Here is a 23,132-nt window from a genome sequence, read left to right as displayed (position 1 = left end):
GATAAATTACAGAATGGAGACATAGGTACATAGGTAGAAATTTTCAATTTCTGTATCACTAGCTTGAATGGTTGGTATGTAAATTTGAATAATCACAATTGTTTGGATTTCCTTATATGAGGATAGATTTTGCATCACAGACAGCATTATACAACTCTAGATCTTGAAATGTCCTTTTTGACAATGCATGAAACACTATTCCTCTTGAATCTATCATTCTCAGCAAGCTACATTTAGATTCAGAATGGCCAATGCTAGTCCATTTTGGTTCACTAACACCACGAATATCTATTTCTGTCTTCCATTTCATTTTTTACAACTCTCAATTTTCCTAAATCCCTACATTCTAAGTTCCATTACTGTATATACTCAAGTATATGACCTGAATATCTGCCGAAGCACCTAATTTTAACACAAAAATTACATTAAAATGTGCTGAAAAACGTGCCTTACCCACATGGAAGAAGCACACCGGCCAGTGCGATCACGAGGTGCCAAGGGACCAGGTATAAGGCATCATGCAAAAAAAAACAAACAACGATATAAGTGTGTGTATGTATGTGTATATATGTGTATATGTATATGTATATATATATACCATATTAAATGAAGGGGGAAGTGCAGAGTGGAGACCCAAGGCCCAAGTGTCGGCCAATGGAGATCCCCTCATAGAGGCGTTTAGGAGAGGAGATGGGTTAATTAGGGTGCGAGGTAGTACCGATGAAGAACACAGCTTTCCCCCAGATCCTGGATGCTTCCCCCCCCCCAACTACCATGATCCAAATTCTAACTTGCAGGCCTGGATAGGACAGAGGCTGTACACTGGTACATATGAGGGCTGGAGGTACAGGGAATCCAGGGTGGATGATACCTTCAGGACCAAGGGTGTGAGGGACGATGCTGGGAGAGTGGAGGGTGAGTGGGTTGGAAAGGGGGAACTGATTACAAGGATCCACATATGACCTCTTCCCTGGGAGAGGGACAGCAGAGAAGGGGGGAAGGGAGACTCCGGATAGGGCAAGATATGACAAAATAACGATGTATAAATTACCAAGGGCACATGAGGGAGGGGAGAAAGGGGAGGGAGGGGGGAAAAAAAAGAAGACCTGATGCAAGGGGCTTAAGTGGAGAGCAAATGCCTTGAGAATGATTGGGGCAGGGAATGTATGGATGTGCTTTATACAATTGATGTATGTATATGTATGGATGGTGATAAGAGTTGTATGAGTCCCTAATAAAATGTAAAAAAAGAAAAGAGGAGAAAAAATGATTAGGGCAAAGACTGTACAGATGTGCTTTATACAATTGATTTATGTATATGTATGAACTGTGATAAGAATTGTATGAGCCCCTAATAAGTTGTTAAAATTAAAAAACAAAAAACGTGGCTTACATTCAAGCATATATGGTAATTGGTGTTTTCAGCTATCTCTTCTCCTTTTGAGTCATGTCCCATCAGTAAATGAAGGTCCTGAAGGCTTTACTCATGTAGGGTGTATTCCACCCACATCACAATAGACTCTACTTTGTGAAGGCAGTTCTCCTGGAGTCATACTGAGTGTCTTCTGGACTGAAGGCTCATCTTCTGGCACCATCTCTGACAATGTTGTTTCTACTCTTAAGGTTTTCTGTATCTGATTCACTCTGTTTGTCTCCCTGTGAGACATTCCTGTTGACAAGCCACTGGGAGCTACACTGATGGAGCCAGGGCCCTGGAGATGGAGGAGTCATATGGAGACCCATGACATCGCTCAGATGCTTCCACCACCACTGGATCCGGATTTTTCACCCACTGGCCTGTGATTTTCCTCATTCAACCTCATTGCATGTGTTGCTTGAGTCTGAAGAGGAATTTATAGACTGGTATTGGACATATGGACTAATATCAGACTTATGGACTTGATCTGGACTGGGCAGGGATGTTTTCTCAATATACAGTTGCTCTTTTATATAAAGTTCTTTTTTATACACGAGTGTCTCCCTGGATCTCTCTACCTGGACTAACACACACAACCACCACAGTAAACCTGAGTCATGAATATCCCCGGGAGAAGCAGCTAGATTATGGGCCCCAAATGAACTCTAGCTCCAGCCCAAGAATAGTCAGTTCTGAAAACATGGCCCTGCTCAATACTCACTCACATGAAAAGATCACTGAAGAGTGTCCTACGCATTGTGGTGAGAAAGCAGATGGTGCCTGGCTCTCAAGTGGAATCGTGTTTGTGGTTTTAAGGTGTGTATTCAAATAAAAAGCCATCTAAGTAAGGAGTCCACTAAGCCAACATGGAAGAAAACCAGCTCGTATGAGTCAAAGATGACAATAAACTCAAATATGATGAAAGAAGTAATATCAGACCTAAAATTATGAACACCCAATTTGTGGAAGGCTATGGAGGACAGTGGGAGCCCAAAATCCATCTGCAGACTATCAAGACAAATTAAGCCACTGGCAGATCTCTAGTTACAGGCAAAGGTCTGAAATACTTACTACCAAACAAAAATCATTGTCATCCTGATTATGCTGGATCAAACTTGGGATTTGATCAGTTGACCTTCTAGATCCATCCTGAATTTGTTCTAGGTGTAAGGATCTCTTGCTTACTACATGATAAAAACTTCTTCCCTGGCCTTTAAAATATTGATGGTGGTGGGTTAGGAAAAAAAAATGATGGTGGTGCTTTTTATTTGTCTTTATATATTATTGTCTTATCCATATCATTTTATTTTTTGTTATTATTTCTGTTGGATTTACCAGTTGAAGCACAGGAGTGGATAAATATAGTTAACTGATGAAAGGGTTTCTAGGAGATATAGGGGTGGGTGAGCAGGGATTGGGGAGGGTGAGGCTATTTCGGGAGTAAACAATGAAGGTGGGAGGGGGAGTGAGTACTAGGACTCAAGGTGATTACACAACTCAATTTAAAGATGATTTAACCATGGGAGTGGGGGGGTATAGAGAAAATATTCTGAAATTGTGGTAATGATTGTACAATTCTTCTTGATATGACTGAACTTTTGAATTGTGTGAATGTGGATTAAAGAGAATTTCAAAACTTAAAGTACAATGCTTTCTGTAATATGAAAATATCTATATACCTACAAGGAAGCCCAATTAGTATGACTATTATTCTAATTTAAGAATAAAGAAATTGAATTCTACCAACTTCAGTCTGAACTGATCACAAATATAATCAAGATGCATTATTGATAATTGGAATGAGAGCTGGAACAAAGAGGGACAATAGTTTGAAACTATGGCTTCAGAGAAACAAAAGTTGCTGATTGCATGATAGAATTTTCTGAGATGGACTTAAATGCAATACCTTTTTCAACAACATAATGTGTACTTGGATAGACAGCATACAGAATGTATAGATAGGTCTCATACTGACTACCTCCATGGGAAGAGATGACAGAGAAGCTCAGTAATAGCAGCCAAAAGGCTGACTGTGAAACAGAACATCAATTGCTCACATAAAAGTTCAGGTTGATGTTGAAAATTAAAACATGCCCACAAAAGCCCCAATATGACCTTGCATATATCCCACCTCAATTTTATAGACACATCAAGAACAGCATTAAATATTAACAACACTGATGACAACTGATATGCTGTGGGATGAAATAAATGACAAGGTTATTTAATAAGAAAGCAATATGCCAATAAAAAGAAAATAAAGCAGATATCAGAAGAGACCCTAAAACTTGCAGTTGATCATAGATCAACTGTAATAAATTTAAGAAATGAAGTTCACAGAAAATCACAAAGGGCAGATTAATGAGACAAAGTATCAAATATGCAGACTTGAAGTTAGAAAACCAAAAAGGAAGAACACACTCAACATATCTCATGCTGAAGGACTGAAAAAAAAAATCCAAGCCTTGAGTTAAACATTAAGGAGTCCTATGGGCAAAATATTGAACAAAGCAGGAAGTACCCAAAGATGATGGGAAGAACACTCACTGTACTGAAAAGTACATTCAGCTATTTTAAGAGGTAACTTCTGATCACAAACCAATGGTATTGAAGGAAGAAGTCCAAGCCCTATCAAAGGCATTCGCAAAAAATAAAGTTCCTGCAATTGGTCAATGGAAATGTTTCTTCAGCGAAGTAATATACAGGCTCGTCTATGCCTAAGAAATTTGGCACAAGGTTACAAGGCCAACTGAAAATCTGTGCCTACGTCAAAGAAAGGTGACACAACAGACTGCAGAAGTTATCAAACTTCTTATATTAATATCTGTTAAATCAACTTTTGCTGAAAAAAATTCATCAATGGTTACAATCAACAGAGTGCTGCCAGAAATTCAAGTCAGATTCAGGAGAGGATGTGGAACAAAGGATTTATCATTGATTATATGAGATGGATCTTGGCTGAACAAAGATAACAACTGTTGCTACTTGCGTTGTAAAGGTAACAGGGTACATAGATCATAACTATTGATCACATTTGGAAAAATGGGAATTCCTCAACCCTTGATCATCCCTGTACAAACCAAGTGGTATTTGAGGCATTCATTGGAATAGAACAATATGGGGCTGTTTAAAAGCAGCTAATATTCATGTCAGAGCTGCTTTCTTTCGCCATATTTAATCAAAATATATGGTGAAGTAATAATCTAAGAACATATGAAGACAGGCCCAGGATTGGAGAGAGTGTTTATTAACAACTTACAATATACAGATGACACCTCAACTGCTACAGGTGAGGACCTGAAACACTTGCTGATGAAGATCAAGGGTTGCAATCTTCAGTATGGAATACAACTCAATGCAAAGGAAACCAAAACCCTTATAATCAGTAGTCAACATTATGGTAAAGACTAATATTATCTAAAATGTCATTCTGCTTGGATTGACAAGCAATGCCCATGGAAGGAGCAGTCAAGAAAACAAACAGTATTGCACTGGACAAATCTGCTGCACAAGACATTTTAGTGTTGAAGAGCAAGGGAGTCACTTTGAGACTGAGACCTGTCTGACCCAAGAGAGTGTGGCATTTGGGCATTAAGACCAGAGAAGAATGGATACATTTGAATCATGGTATTGATGAAGAACAGTGAGAAGACCAGGGACAGGCAGAACAAGTATTCTAGAACAAATACAGCTAGAATGATCCTTAATGGTAAAGATGACAAGATTTCATTTCACATACTTTGAGCATATTGTCTCAAGATGTTGGACATCAGACTTGTTAAAATAGGGTAGTAAAAAAGATTCTCACAATGGACTGATAAAATGGTTACAAGTTCAAACCTAATTGTGAAGAGGCACAGGACGGTAGTATTTTGCTCTTTTGTACACTGGGTTGCTATGAGGAACCAACTAAATAGCACCTAAAAATGATCAGCTTAATGAGCTTTGTCTTCTCTTGATGAATGTTTCTTCTTGATTACATTTCATTGACTTACCTTCAATGCTACCTACTTCTGTAATCTTTTGGATTTTAATTTGCTGTGTTGGTATAATTTCTAATGTTTCATTTATTTTGTTATTGTAGTCGTCCCTGAATTTTCCCAAAGTTTTGTTTGCCTTGCAATATTCTCTATGTAAAATGCCCAATTATTAACTATTAGGAAGTTCCCATGACATTTCTTCCTTAGAAAGGGTTTCTAGATCTTTATTTTGGTGAATTGTTTCTTTGGGTGAAATGAAATTGAATTCTTCAGTGTACTGTAATGGTACTATTTGTACTTAATTGGTGATTATATGTTGTTAGGTGCTAAGCACCTGTCTCCTTATGGGTGTGACACAGAACGGGAATGACTATAATTCTCTGTTCACTGCGGAGTGCAGTTGAGAACAGATTTAGAAGATGTTGGCCACTATCATTAGTCAAAAAGTGGCCCCCACCTGTAGGTAGAACTCCTATGGTAAATGGGTGGGGGGAGGGGGAGGGCTGGGCACCTGGGCTGCCAGCTATTGATATGGGGCAGTTGTCAGCTCATTGTTCTGATCAAACCCTGTTCACAAAACTTCATAATGTTCAACAGCAATGGGTACAAGAAGAAAATCTTCCAATGTTGATTATAGTGATGATTTCACATTAAACACAAATTTCATAATGGATGTGCTGTAATGTCAGTTGAGAATTTACTAGTCTCGTGTCTTCATATTTAGATTTTATTCAGCTTCTTGTAGTCAGCATTCAAATAATCTCTCTATCCTCTCCTCTAAAACTGAGGGTCCCTGGATTTTCATTCGTGTTTTATTTGGTCTTTCACATATTTCTTGTACAGGATCTTGGTAGTGTGTCTGTTTGGGCCAGGTCCGGACCAGGCAGCCCCTTGCACCAGCCTCTCAAGAAGACAAATGACCTGCTGAACTTCAAAGCAGCTGCCTCCAGCATGTCACAAAGCTTACCCCCGGGCAGAACACAGACTCCCCCCCAGCGTGCCAGGAAGCAAGTTTGCTGAGAACAAGATGATTTATGGACAGGTCATCTCCTGCTCCGAAACTTGCAGCCGCAGTACAAAGAACCTCCCTTCCCCTTACCGGCCCATATGCCTTTAAGCTCATATAATATGTATATATCCTGCCACCCTAGCACCATGCGCGACTTCCTTAACCTATTCTTGTTGGGTTGCGGAATCCATCTGGGAGTTCTTTTCCCTCAATAAAATCTTTCTCTTTCACTCATTTTTGTCTGAACCCTGCCTCTGTTCTGTGACTCTGTCCAATCTCTCGGTGTCTATTTAATCTTGGCAGAAGTCCTTCTTGATTATCTTTTAGTTCTATTTCCACATGACTTTTTGGAAAAGCTTTACTCACTTACTTAACATTTCATCATTTCATAATTTAAAATATAGTAGAGATGACCAAAACTACAGCCCCAACAAACACTTATGGGGTTGCTGAGTTGAAAATCTTAAACAGCACCCAACATGCACAGCAACAACAATCTAATACTAAGTTTTTATTTAATTAAAGAACACTTCATCATTGTACCTGTTTACAGAAGGGAAGTATACTTATTACCAATTAAGTGAAGGTTTACAGAGAAGTTCATCAGTTTTACATCGAAAAATTCATACACATTGATTTTGCACATCCACTCCAATACCTTCCATGTGCCATCCTACTTCCCCACTGGGCTTTCTCTTACCATCACTCCTTCTTTAGTAACCCTCTGGACTTTGTCATTGGGTAAATGCTGCCCTTTGGGTTTTAAGCTGTTGATGGTTTTAAAAAAGGTCATTTCAGTTCCACGCCTAGAGGACATTGGCTATATTCTTGGGGTATGCTACTAGACTCCATTCAACCAGTAAACCCAGTCTGTTTTATGATCATGAGTTCTGTTCCACATTTTACCCCCATTCCATTGAGGACCTTCTAATGTGATTGTGTTCAGAGTAATAGGTAGCGGTAGTCAGGCACCATTTAGGTTTTCCAAGCTCAAGATTATAGAGACTAATGTTTGGGTTGTTCATCATTCTATTGTAATAATTGTATTCAACATGTCTTTTGACTTCACTCTTGTTTCCTCCGAGTGCAGAGAGACCAATAGTTACTACTGGCTGCCCATGCACAGTTTTTCTTATTTAAGTCACTTTTTTAAAAAACAAAAATTTCAAAAGAGGACCTGATGCAAGGGGCTTAAGTGGAGAGCAAATGCCTTGAGAATGATTGGGGCAGGGAATGTATGGATGTGCTTTATACAATTGATGTATGTATATGTATGGATTGTGGTAAGAGTTGTTTGAGTCCCTAATAAAATGTAAAAGAAGAAAAGAGAAAAAAATGATTAGGGCAAAGACTGTACAGATGTGCTTTATACAATTGATGTATGTATATGTATGAACTGTGAAAAGAATTGTATCAGCCCCAATAAATTGTTAAAAAAATAAATTTAAAAAAATTCCTTTTATTTTTTTTGTACTGTCCGACGTCTCCCTTCACCAACTTTTCTGTTCTGTTTTAATGTAATTTTTATCATTAAACTGTGAGTCTAATGGTAACAAAATAGAACGTGTGTGTGTCTGTGTTAAAACAGTCATTAAAGAATAGAATTCAGAGACAGAGAATTTTTTTAAGTTTTTAAAAATATTTTCTATTGTTACTTAGGTGAAGGTTTAAAGAGCAGACATCAGTTTTAGACATTAAATAAGTCGTTAAATCTACCATTGTCTTTTCATTTCCAATATTTTTTGCCAATCTCTTGTTTTATATTGTCTTCCCTTCACAAAAATAACACCTGTCTACCCTCTAGCTTCCACAGACAGAGAACTTATTGTTGACAAAGGCCTAAAAAACATTAAATGGGAAGCAGACACCTCTTCAATAAATGCTATTGGAAATACTGGCTATCCACTTGCAGAAGAACAAAAAAAAAAGACGACTGCCTCACCCATGCACAGAAACAAACTCAAGATGGATCAAATTCCTAAATGTAAAACCAAAAGCTCTCAGGATCAGAAAACTGGGACAAAACTAGGAACCCTAGTGCAGTAGATGGGCTATCAGAAATAACAAAGCTGACACAATCCATAGAAAACAAAATAGTGGGACATATTAAAAAATAAAAAACTTGCATACATTAAAAGACTTCATTGAAAGAGTAAAAAGACCCATAGACTGGGAAAAGATATTTAGTAATGACATAACAAAGGACTAATTACTAAAATCTACAGAATTTACAAGGTGGCAAGAAAAACAAACTAGTAGCCCTATGAAAAAGTGGGCAAAGGACCGGAGCAGATGATTCACAAAGGATGATACGTGAATAACTAATAAACATATGAGTAAGTTCTCTCAGTCATTAGCTATCCAGGAAATGCAAGTCAAAGCAACCATGAGATACCACCTAACACCCATAACTGTAGCCCAGTTAAAGTAAAAAAGCTGAGAACAGCAAATGTTGGAGAGTGTGTGGTGAGATAGGAACTCTTATCCTCTGCTGGTGGACTTGTAAATATGTACAGACACTCAGGAAGGCAGTATGACGATACCTAGAACAGATGGCAACTGAACTACCATATGATCCAGCAATACCATTACTGAACATATACCCCAAAGAAATAAAAAACATCATAAGCAGACATTTGCTCCCCCATGTTCATCACAGCACAGCTCACAATTGCTAGAAGCGGCCTCCATTCCCAACAATGGATAAAAAACCTCTGGTACATAAACATGATGAGTACTGCGCATGCCTGAAGAACAGCAATGAGACCCCTCACGTCGTGGAGGGCTCTGGAAGACATGCTGAGGGAAGCGAGTGAAGCACGAAAGGACAAGCACTGTGTGAGTCCAGAGCAGCAGGAACAAGCAGCAGAAGGGGCGCAAGCTCAAGCGTGCAGGCCATGCAGTCGTCTGGCTGGGGTCAGACAGGCCGCTAACGAGCTGGACCAGTGCCAATGACCTACACATCATCTGCTCCTGGTGAGTATAGTGTAGGTCACTTGGCCGGAGGTCACCTCACAACAGCTGGGATGAAATGGAGGGTGCGAGGGGGTAGTGGCTGTTCGCTGAATAGTAGCCATTTAGATCTGTGGTGAGGTCTCCCAGAGAGGGAGGTAGCCCTGTCGGAGGAATGGGGTTTACTGATGAGAGGTGCCGCACAGGAGATGAAAGGGAATGGTCAAATTTGGGGGTACATAGGTGCATGCCTGTTGAAGGGAGGGGAGGGAGAGCTAACCTCCAGGTGGGGGACAAAAGACTGAGGATGCTCTTGGCAACAATAAATGGGAGGTGTCTTCAGTGGCATGCAATGGGTGGGCAGAACTGGTGTAGGGCATCTGGGGGGGGGGTATCCCAGGAAAGCAGACCAGGTGCCATAAAATGCTGGGACACCAAATCCTGGATCTTTGGGGTGCATGCATGCTCCAGAGGCTACATCAGTGAGCCCCATATGGGAATCCCACTGGGTGAACTAGACTCTACCTCAGACACACTTGTAACATGAGGACTTAAGCGGGAAATACATGGTGCCTGAGGAAGCAGAAAACAGCTGTACCAAGAGTGGTGTACTGATGGTTGGTGGACAAATAAGGTCATGTTACATCAACCCCCTTTATGCTGGGTTAAGATATCTAGTATTCTGGAAATCTTGTGACAGCCCCTCTACTGTGTGTTGCATGTGCTTGGGTATATTAAGGTGTGTCTCAGGGGTGCAGCACCATGGGGGTCACTTTCTTGAAGCTGTTATTTGTTTCTGCTTTTTAGTAAATGAGACCCAGAGACTTTGAGAAAGAAAATATAACAATAGTTTGGGGGGGCGAGGATAAAGAGGGTCGGGGGAAGTAAGAGGGAGATGATATCAAGTAGTCTAGGAGGGAAATGTATGTGTGGAGACTGATTATGGCAGCAATTTTACAATTCTGTTTGATGTGATTGAACTATGGAATAATATGACATTTGTATTAACTCCTAAGTTAGCAAATTTTTTAAAAAGCATAGATTCAGGAATGGTTTGGGGGCTCACACTTAAAAAGAATTATCATGGCCCTGCTCAGTACTCACCTTCATGAAATGGTCACTGAAGATAAAGGTACTACAGCGAAGTGTCGCAAAAAAGTAGATAGTAGCACTCCGTCAATGTATGAATACTTTCTTTTATTAAATTGGCACTCTGTGATGCTCACCCTCCCGACACAACTGCTGAAGCCAAAGCGGGTGAACAAGTAAATGTGAAGAAAGCTGATGGTGCCCGGCTATCAAAAGAGATAGTGTCTGGGGTCTTAAAAGCTTGAAGATATACAAGCGGCCATCTAGCTCAGAAGCAACAAAGCCCACATGGAAGAACACACCAGCCTGTGTGATTGCATGGTCCCGAAGGGAACAGATATCAAAGAACAAAAACTCAAATCATTGGCTGCACACCTCCATGATACAATCACCGAAGACAAACAGGTGCATAAGCAAATGTGGCGAAGAAAGCTGATGGTGCCCGACTATCGAAAGAGATAGTGTCTGGGGTCTTAAAGGCTTGAAGGTGAACAAGCGGCCATCTAGCTCAGAAGCAATAAAGGCCACATGGAAGAAGCACACCAGCCTGTGCAATCACGAGGTGCCAAAGGGACCAGGTATAAGGCATCATGCAATATATATATATATATACACACACACACACACCATAGTGAATGAAGGGGGAAGTGCAGAGTGGAGACCCAAAGCCCATTTGTCGGCCACTGGAGATCCCCTCATAGAGGGGTTTAGGAGAGGAGATGGGTCAGTCAGGGTGCGATGTAGTACCGATGAAGAACACAGCTTTCCCCCAGATCCTGGATGCTTCCTCCCGCCACCTACCATGATCCGAATTCTACCTTGCAGGACTGGATAGGGCAGAGGTTGTACACTGGTGCATATGGGAGCTGGAGGCACAGGGAATCCAGGGTGGATGATACCTTCAGGACTAGGGGTGTGAGGGCCGATGCTGGGAGAGTGGAGGGTGAGTGGGTTGGAAAGGGGGAACTGATTACAAGGATCCACATGTGACCTCCTCCCTGGGAGATGGACGGCAGAGAAGGGGGGGGGGCGGTAGACTCTGGATAGGGCAAGATATGACAAAATAACAATCTATAAATTATCAAGGGCTCATGAGGGATGGAGGAGCGGGGATGGAGGGGGGAAAAAAAGAGGACCTGATGCAGAGGGCTTAAGTGGAGAGCAAATGCTTTGAAAATGATTAGGGCAAATAATGTATAGATGTGCTTTATACAATTGATGTATGTATATGTATGGGTTGTGATAAGAGTTGTATGAACCCCTAATAAAATGTTTTTTTAAAAAGTACTAAATCTAAAAAAAAAAAAGAGTGGCTGAATTACAACACTAACTGAACCCTCTACTTAGAATGATTTCTGATGTTAATAGGAGAGCATGGATTGGGACTAAATGGGAACCTGAAAGTTACGGTGGAGAGGACTGTGCTACGCTGAGGTTTCTAGAGAAATAAATCAAACTACACTCAAATAACTTTATAGCAAAAATCAATTTACATCAGGAAGCCCAGCCCAGTTCAACTCAAGTCCATGGGTCAGATGCTAGATGAAGTCCCCTTTAGACTCACCCAGCTTCCAGCCAATGAAGCAAAGGCAAAGCAGGAATCGGGAAAATCACAGGCCAGTAGGGGCAAGAGCATCTGGATGTAAGGTCAGCAGGAAGAGGGCAGGGCACTGCAGCTCCTATGATCAGCAGGCCGGCTCGGCCATGAATCCTAGAGATGCAGAATCAAGGTAAGCAGGATGGAGGGAGAGGGAAGGAAAGTTGTCCATGGCATGTCTCTAAATTGGGCACCTCCTCCAAGGAGAGGGCCTTATTGAGATTGAACTCTACCCATACTTTCACACAGATGCATCAAACTGATATAAAATCGAACCATCATAGGGACACACGGAAAGATTATTCTCAGAAATATCAGAACATGGATCCTTGACATGCCATTGAGTTACTTCAGCCAACAACACTACCACTCACATCTGAAGAGTTTAATCCATCATTAGTAAAGCCATTGTCCCCTCCACCTGCACTTGAGCTTAGCCCAACTTTCCCTGCTGATAGGGAACCTCGAGTTGTATCTGGAGCATTCCCTGCAGCAGATGCCTTGCAAGATAATGCTGACACTTGCTGGGAAACACCTTCGACACTCATGCCTGCTTCGACACTGCCTCTAAACTTGTCTCAGTAATCCCAAAGGTGACCTCCAAATATTGATCCAGAAAGAGCTGTGCTATCCTCTTAAAGGACTGCTAGCATTTTCTAGTATGTACAGGCAGAGACCCGAGGAATGTGTGCGGGAGTGAGATGATGATGCAAGGAGCGAACGGTTGCATCAGTCTGAATGTGTTGACGTGGACCAACTAAGCACTGATCCTTCAGTCAGTGTTTCAGCACCAGACGTTAGGACAGAATCTAATAGTTTATCTGTTTGGTTTACTGAAGCAAAGCTTCTGCAGTGGCTTAGAGCAAGTTAAGTTGAAGTACCAGACCTAGCTTGGTATACTTTAGAGGATTAAGGGAATGGGCGTGTTTCAGGGCAGACCCATAGACTCACAAATGGAATGCACTGAGGACACACCTTTTCTCTCAGTGGGAAACAAATTTCTGAAGGGATCATAAGTATCTCTAAAGACTGCTGTGATTGATATTTTATTTTGAGCCAGTTTTGACAGTGGAAAATACCCTAATTAAGACGTTTGCACATAACATGGCTGATTGGGTCCCATGGTAGTAGGCGGTAAGCAGTAGCATTTAACAGAGACAAGGTGGGTGTGGTTGCCAAATGGTTAGCAGAGTCAAAGTAGTAACAGAATAGCCTGATTTGTATGGCATGGATACCTAAGCAGAGTGTCCCTAGGAGTGAAATAAATGAGAAACCTACCAAATCTATCATTGATCTGTACAAGTTGAAAAATTCTAGGCCAGTTGAATAGCAGTCTAATTCAAATAGCCAGATATAGAGTCGCAAATGCTCGATCAATTCCCAAAAATTGAGCCAGTTCACAAACGCTTCATTTACGGGGAAGCCAGGTCCCTTTGAGGAAGGCACCCACTACACTAATAAAAAAAATGCATAGTTAGCCTTTCTCCCAGGCCTGCCCAGTGGAAACTGCGCCTTTTATAAGTGACAATTCATTGGAGAAAGGAAATAATCAGACATTGGGGATGGTTACTGGACATTGGCTCCAAACTGACATTAATCTAAGTGACCCTAAATTTTAAGGTCCCACAATCAGACTAGGAGCATATAAAGGTCAAGTTATAATGGAGTCTTAGCTCAGGTTGATCTCACAGGGGATCCAGTATGAGCCCAAACCTATCCTATAGTAATTTCCCTGTTCTAGAACACATAAATGGAATAGACAGACTCACTGACTGCCAGTACCCCATATGGCTACCTGACTCTAGAACATGGACTACTATGGCAGGGGCAGGAGTGGAAGCTAGTAAAGCTACCTCTACTTAGGAAAATGGTAAAGCCAACGCAATTATGTTTTCCTGGAGGGATTGCAAAGATCAGGGTGCAAAGATTGCACCATCAAGGAATTGAAGAATATAGGGCTGGAGACCATTACTTCCGAACTGAGCTGTTGTCTATGGGGGGACTAGCAAACTCTAGACCTATGTGGTTTGTAAGGGTCCAGGTATAAGCTGTGCTTACACACACACAAGCACCAGCAGCGGTTAAGCCAGTTTTTAGTGTGGGGTTTTTTAATCACTTTATTAGGGGCTCTTACATCTCTTTTATAACAATCCATACATCAGTGGAGTCAAGCATATTTGTACATATGTTGCCATCATCATTTTCAAAACATTTTCTTTCTACTTGAGCCCTTGATATCAGCTCCTTTTTTCCCTCCCTCACCCACCCTCCCACCCTCAAGACCCTTGATAAATTATTATCGTTTTCCTATCTTACACCATCTTCTGTCTCCCTTCACCCACATTGCTGTTGTTTGTCCCCCTCAGGGTGTGGGGGTTATGTCTACATCATCATTGTAATCAATTCTCTGTTTCTCCCCCTTCTCCCCCTACATTCCCCCTAAGTGGCCTACGCTGATAGTATTGCTACTCCCATTACGGTTCCTGATGTGTTTATCTGTCCTGGATCCCGTGTGACAAGAGCTCTTATCTGTACCATCTGGTCTAGCTAGATTTGTAAGCTAGAACTGGGATTTGTAAAGTAGAAGTGGGGTCATGATAGGTGGGTGGGGTGGGGTGCGGGAAGCACTAAAGAACTAAAGAAATGTGTGTCTCGTTGGTGCTGTACTGCACTCTGGCTGACTTGTCCCTCCTGTGAGGGATGTCCAATTGTCTACAGATGGGCTTTGAGTCTCCATCCGACTCCCTTCATTCACATCATATGATGGTTTGGGGTCTCCTGATGTCTGATACTGTTAGATTCCTCAGGTGGAAATACCTGGGTCATTGGCTTCCCATGAGAATGAATTCACACCGAAGCCTGGTTTGTGATCCAAGTGAATTTTTATAAAGGATAGAAGTGTAAAGGTGAAACTGAGGTACAGGGAGGAAGACAGACATAACTGACAGGACAAGGAAAGCAGAAACAGAAATAGCTTTATTAGGTGGGGCAGTAGGGTGGCTCCTGCGGCTCCCTGCCGAGGTTTCGTGACCTAGGCGGACAGGTCAGGGAAGTCCCATTCAGCAGCTGGGGGCGAGGGTTTTTACAGGGGTAGTGAGGAATGTATGGCGATTAGCATATGGGGTCTGGAGACCTGGAGAATTGCTTGTCATCTCCTTGCAATTCTGACTTTTCAGGGCCCTCCACTGGGAGGCGTGGTTGACAGTACTGGTTGACTCCATTGACTCAATTAAGCTCACCTGGCCTAGATTGAGGTCCTCCCAAGAGTACTGGCTTCGTCTCAACTGCCTGAATTTATTCATGCCATCCAGCCTGGAGCAGCTTCCCACAGTCTGTAAGGGTGGAGGGAGGCCTTGGCAGGTAGAGGTAGAGGTTTCTGCCTCTAGCTCCCTAACACTTTCTGATCCCATCTACACCTTGTGATCACACAGGCTGGGCAACAATTTTATTAAAGCATAGATAGAATCATTTCCAAAGAAAGTATGTGAGTCCTTCTGGCATGGTGAAAAGGATACCTTAAGCATAGATAAAATATGCTTTGCTCCCGGAATGTAGTGGGGGCCCCTTTCACAAATTAAGAAGGGTCATTCATTGCCTAGGGGAAGACTCCTAGTTTCTAAAAGACAGTTTTAAAGGGGAGGAGTTTGCCACTCCACAGATGTACAATTAGCTTTCTAATTAGTTATTTAGACCACCCTTGAGGCTCTTTAAATTGCAATCTCAGCTTTTGTCTCTGGATCAGTGTGCTGTCAGATTTATCTCCAGCAGCACTGCTGTGTGAGGACATTCATTAGGGCCTAGCTTCAAGGTTGACCTGCTTACTAACCTGTTCTCACAAGGTCTTCTGTTAATTCCCATATTGCATGCAGAAAATGCCTCTTCTGTCCCTGTCAATTTGGTCAGTGCAAAAAACAGGTGGATCTTTGAGAATGGCAGGGGGTGCCTGGAAACTTATCCAGGTGGTGACTCCAATTGAAGCTACTGTCCCAGAAATGGTTTTATTGCTTGAGTAGATTAATATCTCTTCTAGTATCTGATAGCAGCTACTAATTGGGCAAATGTGTTTTTCTCAATTCCAGTTTTAAAGGAGCAGCACAAGCAGTTTGCCTTTAGCTGTTGTGGCAGTTAGATGTTATGTCAACGTGACCCTGTGGGAAACTGTAGCACTAGTCCCACCTATCAAACAGGTTACAGCCTGATGACTCCTCCTAGGGGATATGAACTTTCAAATAAGAAAGACAATGAGAGCAGCAAGAGGAGATAAGCAGCACTTGAGCGGGGATTGAGGGGCAGCTGGGAGGAGGAGGATGACCAAGCAGCACACACTGCAGAGAACAGCGCAAAAGAGTTACTGAAAGGGATAGCACTTCCAGACCACAGGATTGTCACCATAAAGATAGGTAGACACAAATAGACTACAACGAGAGAGCAGAAACACCAGCCAATTAGAACCGCTTAGGGCATCTCCTCGGCCGCCTGAGGGGAGATTCCCGGGTCTTTGAATTGGGAAGCTAGCTGAGGGGGTGGGGGGTACGTGCCAGTGGGGTGTGATGGAGCAAAAGGATCATAATTCGAAGTGACCAGACTGGGACCAGGGAAAATAAAAATATAAATTTCTTTGGCTTCCTGCCAAGACCAGAAGACTGCCAGTGGAGATCCCCCATCTAGGACTCACTCCTAGTAGTGGGTACTTCACAGCTTACTGAGCCTCACAGGGCTGAGAACAGGGCAGCTGAAAGCAGGTGTTAAGTGATTAACACCAAGAGCTCCAGCCCCCTCCTGAGGTACCACTCAGCACAACCCCTGATCGGAAGACACCCCAAAGGCCTGGTACCTTAAATAATTGGGCCACTCTGAGGATTTATTTTCATATTACTTGTTACACATACCTGGATTGCATACACCTGACTCATTGACTAAGTATTTGCATCACAAAACAAGAAGCTGGAGCAGGTTTGGCAGGCAGAACAGGTTTTACAAGCCCAGGCAAGGAATTTATATAAGGGAGTTTATATATATCATTTGTATGATATGTTACTTTACGTTTTTTCCTTCCGATCTCATTGGTTTATTTCCTAGACCCCTAACACCCCATCTACCTACTAGTTCACACCCACAACAGAGACTAAGCTCTGTGTGAAGCTTAGTGTCCCGGACAAACATACATTAACAGCTCTCCTGCATCTTATGCTAGTATGATTTTTCCTATTACTATTATTAAAACTGTCATCTCTTACCCCTTTTCTTTCATTTTCCTTTCTTTAGTCTAAATACCCAAAGTTTTACTTCACAACATCATTAACCTGTCTTTTAGTTTCACTGTACTGATCATCAAAATTTTTCTTACATTTTCAGACTCATAAAACCAAAGACTAATACTACTATCACAATATTTAAAATTGTTTTTGCTCTCAAATACGAGCACCCATTGATCCATCTTTGCAAATGAAGCATTTCAGGCCCAAATACCCCTTCCTTTAACCTACTATATAACACTACCTGATCCTCCACCCTCTTTTTTAACCTACTGTTTCCTTCACTCTCCCAACACTCATAACATTTCCTCCCCAAATTTCATATGACTCCCTTAACACATAAATTAGCAACCTCCCTCAGACACTTAATACAAACTATCCATTAGCCCTCTACTGCACCACCTAATAGAGTTAACCAGTTCCAAATAACATCGCCTACATAACACTCCCAATAGACTCCAAGATGACAAGGAAACAACAGAAGATATTAGTCACACACACACACACACGCACACAAAACAAGAGAAACATAAACAAATAACCAAATAGCAATCAGACTTAAATGTAATACCTGAAACTGTACAAGTTATGGATTTCCCAGAAAAAGAATGTAAAGAATGATGTTTGTGCTCATGCAACAGCTGAAAGAAGTCTGAAAGGAAAAATAAAACAATAGAAAAGCTATAACCTCATTAGAGAAACAAACAGAAACACAAAAATCAAACACTATAATAGCAGAATTACAAAGCAGCGGTGTCAAACTCAATTAAAAAGCGGGCCATTTGGTGCAACAGGCAAGATTCACATGGGCCACATCACATTTACAAATTTTGTTCAATTTCTATTTTGAAGTGAGGATTCAGGAATATGGATAGGATAATTAAAATACTATAATAGCTTTTATTTAATGTATTTATAAAACTAAAATTATTGTTTTACCCTTAACTTGACAGTGCTTTCCTTCTACTAGTTTTCACTACGTCTTATGTTGTGACCGGAAAATATAACAAGGTAACTAATAAAAAACACCAAGATTTGGGCAGCTGACAAACGTGATGCACAATTGTAATGGCTTCCCTCTAAAAATGTTCACTAGCACTGCTGCTAGGTATGATCATAACAGCACAACCCAGAGTGCTATTTTTCACCTTTTCACTATTGGGATCTCTTTACATTATGTGACACTGAGAGTGGCAGACAGATCGCTTCCAATCATCACTGGAACTAGGTCAGTGCATGTATACACATCCACAGGCCCCCCAGAAAGCACTGGGCCACATGTATACTCATCTTCAGATAAAGGGTTAACGAGGGAATTGTGTGTACGGTATTGCCTCGATCTCCCCTAAGTGCTATTTTCTTCATAACAATTTTTTCTATTTTCATTTTATTTCAGAGCATCGCAGGCCACAAAAACAGCTCCTCAGGGGCTACATGCGGCCGTCAGGGCCAGTTTGACACCCCTGCTATAAAGGAAAAGCGGGAGGCTGTAAAAAAAATAGAGATACAGAATTGAAGAGATAGAAACCCAAATTAGTGAACTGAAAGACAAATCTATAGATTCCAATCAAAAGGAAGGACAAATAACCAAAAAATGCAAAAGAGACTGAGAAAAGCTTGATAATAATGTGGGACACCATTAAGAGGAACAACCTGCATCTTGTAAGAATTCCAGAAGAGGAAGAAACAAACAAAGTTACATCCACACAGAGAATAGTCCAAGAGCGCCAGCCAAAGAACTTTGCTCAATGTCTAAAAGAGAAAAAGACGATTGTTTAGGAAGCCAAAAGAACCCCAGCCAGGAGATATTCTAAAAGGCAAACTCCACGGCATATTGTAGTCAAGATGTCGAACATCAGAACGGAAACAACAAATAATCTAAAAGCACCTAGAGAAAAAGATCAATTACACACAAAGGTTCAGCAACTAAATATGGTGGTATAATACAATTATTTCAAGACAAGAAAAGCCAAAAGCAAGACCACCATTACAAAAAATACTCAATGAAGTACTGTGGCCAAAAAAACCAACAGCAACAACACACAAACCTGAAACCAACATTCAAGACAATTCCTCACAAAAACCAGCACACACAGAACAACACCCAGAGCAAGGGAACGACACAGGAAGAACAAAGAAACTGAACACAATACACATCCAAACACACAACACACGCATATATAAACCAAAATGGTGGAAACAAATACACATACATGTCAATAATTTCACTGAATGTTAATGTACTAAATACACCAGTACAGAGACAGAGAGAAGCTGAATGGATAAGAAAGCAAGCCCCATCAATATGCTGCCTACAAGAAAAACACCTCACAAACAGAGACTTGAAGACATTAAAAATCAGAGGTGGAACAAAAGCATACCCAGCAAACAGCAACAAAACTCAGCAGGGGTAACAATATTAATCTCCAAGAAGATAAACTTCAAGGTAAACAACATAACGAGAAAAGATTGAATACTACATAATGATAAAGGGAAAAATAGCTCAGAAAACCATAACTTTAATAGTCATCTATGCACTCAATGAAATACCTTTGAAATACATCAGATCCTCATAGAATTGAAAAAGGACCAAGACACATCGACAGTAAGAACAGAAGACTTCAATACACCACTCTCAAAGAAAAAAAATGTCAAGAAAAAAGGCAATGAAGACCAAAAAAAGTTTAATAACACAATCAATAAAAACTATCTTGGATGTATGAGCCCCTAATAAAATGTTTTTTAAAAAAACTATCTTGGAGGGAAGATGGTGACTGAGTAACACATACCAGAGGGACTCCACAGAAATCAACCCAGGAGAGCTACTAAGAGGGAAATTCAACACTGCTGGGTCACAGGAGGCGCATCATAAAGATAAGTAGGCACAGATCCACAAGGTTTGAAGGGACTGGCGGGCCCTCAAAGTTTAGTATTAAGGTAGTAGATAGACATTGGGCCTCCATTCAAGTACTGCCTCAATGCAACACTGTGTTCTATTAAACTGGCATTCCATGATGCTCACCTTCCCAACACAATCGATGAAGACAAATGAGTGCATAAGCAAATGTGGTGAAGAAAACTGATGGTGGCAAAAGATATAGTGTCTAAGGTCTTAAAGGCTCAAGGTAAACAAGCGACCATCTAGCTGAGGAGCAACAAAGCCCACATGGAAGAAGCACACCAGCCTGTGGGATTATGAGGTGTCAAAGGGATGAGGTAGGAGCCATCAAAGAACAAAAAATATTATCATTGTGAACGAGGGGGGTGCAGATTAGGGAACCAAGAGAGACTCATCTGTAGACAACTGGACATCCCCTTACAGAAGGGTTGGGCGAGACAGCCAATCAGGGTGCATTGTAGCAACAATGAAACTTACAACTTTCTTCTAGTTCTTTAATGCTTCCTTCCCCACCACTATCATGATCCCAATTCTAATTTACAAATCTGGCTAGATGAGAGGATGTACACTGGTACAGATAGGAACTGGAAAAACAGGGAATCCAGGACAGATGATCCCTTCAGGACCAGTGGTGAGAGTGGGGATACCAGGAGGGTGGAAGGAGGGGGGGGAGGGGAAACCGATTACAAGGATGTACATATAACCTCCTCCCTGGGGAATGGACAACAGAAAAGTTGGTGGAGGGCGATGTTGGACAGTGCAAGATATTACAAAATAATACATTGCCAAGGGTTAATGAGAGAGAGGGCAGCGACGGGGGGGGGGGGGGGATGAGGAGCTGATGCCAAGGGCTTAAGTGGAGAGCAAATGTTTTGAGAATGATGTGGGCAACGAATGTACAAATGTGCTTGACACAATTGATGTGCTATGGATTGTGATAAGAGTTGTATGAGCCCCCAATAAAATGATTAAAAAAATAAAGATTTATTTGAACATAAAAAATAGATATAACTGATGGCATATATTCAATCTTGTTTTGTTAGGTGCCACCCAGTCAGTTCAGACTCGGTGACCCTATCGACAACATAAGGAAACAGTGCTTGTTTCTTGTGTCATCCTTACACACGTTTTCTCTTTGAGCCTATGATTTCAGTCATGTCAATCCATCTTTTTTGCTGTGCCTTTTCTGTAACAAGCATTCTTTCAGGGACTGGTCTCTCCTGAAAACCTGTCCAATGTCCAACATCTTGCCATCCTTGTATCTAAGGAGCATTCCGGCTGTACTTCTTCCAAGACAGATTTGTTGTTGTTTTTTGGCAGTCCAATTACTTCCAATATTTTTCACAAGCACCATAATTCAAATACATCGATTCTACATTGATCTTCCTTAATCAATGTCCAATTTTTACATGTGAATGAGATGATTAAAAATGCCATGGCCCCCAAAAGACTGGACTGGAAAACGCTCCTAAGGGCCAGCAAACGATCCCTGAACTAACTACAAGCTTTTCTCTTGTGAACTGTTTTGTTCTGTTCTTTGTCAGTGGTTTGTTTTTGTTGTTTTGTTGCCTGGTTGTATACTGTTGCTTTGTTTTCCTCTGTCTTGTTTTCGTGCATGTTAGTGTCTCCACAGGTCTGTTTGAATAGGACAGGCTGGATGAACTATCTGGAGGAAAAACAACGGGACCGACAGTTCCGGGGGGACTTGGGGTGGGGGGTAGAGGGGTATAAGGAAGTGGTGTTAACAAACCCAGGGACAAGGGAAAAACATGGGACCCCAAATGGTAGAGAAGGGGGAGTGGCAGGCCTGGTGGGAAATGATCAAGGGTAAGGTTGATTAGAGAAGAGGTATACTCTAGCCCAGGTGGCGATGAAGCATGGTAGTAGGGCAGGAGGAAGGTCAAGGGAGATGGAGGAAAGAGCTAGGAGTCAAAGGGCATTCATGGAGGTCTAGACAAAGACAGGTACATGCAAATATATATAGGAGGATGGGGAAATAGATCTATGTGTCTATATTTATAGGTCAAGTATTAAGGTGGCGGAAGGACCTTGGGCCTCTACTCAAACACTCCCTCAATGTATGAATACCTTCTTTTATTAAATTGGAACTCTATGATGCTCACTTTCCCAACACAACGGCTGGAGCCAAAGTGGGTGAACAAGTAAATGTGGTGAAGAAATCGGATGGTGCCCGGCTATCAAAAGAGATAGTGACTGGGGTCTTAAAGGCTTGAAGATAAACAAGCAGCCATCTAGCTCAGAAGAAACAAAGTCCACATGGAAGAACACACCAGCCTGTGTGATCGAGTGGTCCCAAAGGGATCAGTTACCAGGCATCAAAGAACAAAAAATCATATCATTGACTGCACACCTCCATGATAGGATCGCTGAAGACAAATGGGTGCATAAGCAAATGTGGTGAAGAAAGCTGATGGTGCCCGGCTATCAAAAGAGATAGTGTCTGGGGTCTTAAAGGCTTGAAGGTGAACAAGCGGCCATCTAGCTCAGAAGCAAATAAGCCCACATGGAAGAAGCACATCGGCCAGTGCGATCCCGAGGTGCCCAAGGGACCAGGTATAAGGCATCATGCAAAAAAAAAAAAACATATAAGTGTGTGTATGTATGTGTATATATGTGTATATGTATATATGTATGTATATATGTATATATATATATCATAATAAATGAAGGGGGAAGTGCAGAGTGGAGACCCAAGGCCCAAGTGTCGACCAATGGAGATCCCCTCATAGAGGGGTTTAGGAGAGGAGATGGGTTAATTAGGGTGTGAGGTAGTATCGATGAAGAACACAGCTTTCCCCCAGATCCTGGATGCTTCCTCCCCCCAACTACCATGATCCGAATTCTACCTTGCAGGGCTGGATAGGACAGAGGCTGTACACGGGTACATATGAGGGTTGGAGGTACAGGGAATCC

Source organism: Tenrec ecaudatus, chromosome 2, assembly GCF_050624435.1.
Source record: "Tenrec ecaudatus isolate mTenEca1 chromosome 2, mTenEca1.hap1, whole genome shotgun sequence".
Classification (NCBI taxonomy): domain Eukaryota; kingdom Metazoa; phylum Chordata; class Mammalia; order Afrosoricida; family Tenrecidae; genus Tenrec; species Tenrec ecaudatus.
This window is presented reverse-complemented; position numbering follows the sequence as displayed.